Source organism: Dermacentor albipictus, unplaced genomic scaffold (genome assembly GCF_038994185.2).
Source record: "Dermacentor albipictus isolate Rhodes 1998 colony unplaced genomic scaffold, USDA_Dalb.pri_finalv2 scaffold_552, whole genome shotgun sequence".
NCBI classification, from domain to species: domain Eukaryota; kingdom Metazoa; phylum Arthropoda; class Arachnida; order Ixodida; family Ixodidae; genus Dermacentor; species Dermacentor albipictus.
This window is the reverse complement of record NW_027226106.1, coordinates 418-2,500: the sequence shown is the minus strand read 5'-3', so window position 1 is coordinate 2,500 and position 2,083 is coordinate 418. Positions and strand designations below refer to the sequence as shown.

General features: G+C 50.7%; 1 non-coding gene across 1 annotated transcript; it reads right to left on the bottom strand.

Moving 5' to 3' along the window:
- Nucleotides 1-1,651: 1,651 nt before the first annotated feature.
- On the bottom strand, nucleotides 1,652-1,843 carry LOC139054064 (U2 spliceosomal RNA). The gene has a single exon (XR_011511006.1). It is a non-coding gene; the product is annotated as a U2 spliceosomal RNA (small nuclear RNA).
- Nucleotides 1,844-2,083: the final 240 nt, after the last annotated feature.

Genomic DNA, 2,083 nt, shown 5'->3' with positions numbered 1-2,083 from the left:
TCTTCTTGGAACGGTTTGCAATGGACTGCTTGAATGTGCCGACCACGCGTCACGGGTCGCGTATAGAGCCAACGTTTGGCAAGAACGCGTCTAGCACAACCGATCGCGGTTGCGATAACCCATCGTTGGTAGCGAAAAAAAGAAAGAAAGAAAAAAAAAACACCTACCCGCAGCTTGTTAGCAGTAACCGTAAATGTGGTTCTAAATATAGGTTCGCTGGTCACTGAAACTTTCTCATAACGCACACCACTGTAGTCCAAAAAGAACAAAGCACGCACAATGGATATGATACAGCCGTCACCGCATGATTTCGCGTTTTCCTTATTGCATTACTTTCGTGGGCATGCGCGCTAGGGCCACGCAGGCCAGGAGGCAAGGGGAAAAATAAATAAGAAATGATACGCGATCCTCAGCATTGACTTGGCTGATGTGGCACTCGCATTTATGTTCTTTACCTTAGGCGAGCGCAACGCGCCAACTGAACTCCAATTTCCCATAACGGAAATTCGTATTTGGCCATTTGGTTGTATTTTTGGCTGATGTTCGCGTTTTTCGCCCGAGCATGCGCTTCACTGCGCCGCTCGTTGCCCCTTCAATGCGGCTTCACTGCCCTGCAGGCGTGTTCTGCGTCAAGCCGAACCACCAGGCAAAAAGCCTGGGCGCCGCCATCTTGTTGAGAGCGGCGCCGGGGACACAATCGCGCCTAGCTCATTGAGTTTTCCCCCAAAACTGAACGAAATAGCCTTATTTAAATGAGAAAGATGCCGCGAGTGCCGCAACGAAGGACCTTAAGGATTACCGAAGGGTAACTGAGGGCGACGCGACGAGCTTTGGAAAGAAGAATGATGGGTGTAGCGCTACGGGGGATAAGAATAGAGCAGATTCGGGGGGTGAGCGAACAAACGCGAGCTAATGACACCTTAGTTTAAACCAAGAAAAAGAAATGGGCGTGCGCAGGGCATGCAATGTGGGGGGAAGATCATCAATTAAGGGTTACCGACTGAATTCCAAGAGAAGGGAAGCGTAGCACGGGGTGGCGGAAATTTAGGAGGGCAGATTAGATTAGGAAGGGCGCAGGCACTAGACGGCGACCGTGACCGGGCTTACACGTGACCGGGGTGCTTGGAGAATAATGGGAGAGGTCTTTGCCCTGCAGTGGTCGTAGCCAGCAGGATGATGATGACGAAAAGGTAGCAACAGGTATTCATAACATACAGGTTGGAAAGCTGAGGCACCTCTGAACCCTTGAATATATTTCGCCACACTTGGCCATACGACAAGTTTGTTTTCGAGGCGCTCGGTCCCACTGCAGCGAAAATGTTGCCGGAAATCGGGCACTCCATTTTTGTTTCATAGGGAACCTTTCTTCCACTAGGGCAGCGGATTTTCGCAGGGCGAGCTTGCTGTCGTTTACGGATCAAAGCGATAGTGAACTCCAAAATGCAGTGTTGGCTTTGAGTGGGACTTACATTGATTGCAAAACCCACGGCTAATCACCCTTCCCCCCCCCCCCCCCCAAGTGGCTCATTACAGCAGACAATCGTTCAGAAACACCGGCATCGTTGCGTATAGTATGGGAATGGTGCGTGTCACGTGAGTGCTCGCTTCGAGCTTGTGTTCTTCATTTTGATTGAATGAAGTCTCACCTAAGTGAGCGGGGGCCGATCCCGGAGGTAGTGCAATACCGGGCCGACCTGCGGCGGAGGTGAAGCAGGCTTCAAGCACTCCGCCAACTTCCAAAAATAGGTTTAATATCGTGGGTCCATATAGAACCCGTATCAGATATTAAGCTGATAAGAACAGATACTACACTTTGATCTTAGCCAAAAGGCCGAGAAGCGATGTCTTTCACTTCACTCCATTGTACCACTGCCTTGTGGGTGCCCTGGCGACATTGGTAACCTCAGCAACAGCGTGGGCAATCTTATAAAACCCAGCCCGTCTAGAGACTCTATGCTCTCTATCTCGCGAATCAACTCGCGACGCCTCAGTCTTTCACTGTTAACGAAACGCCGTCGCGTAGAAACGAGACCCGAGCGCAAGCTTGTTCGCAAGGCAAAACCAACGAAGGCAACCTCGTAGA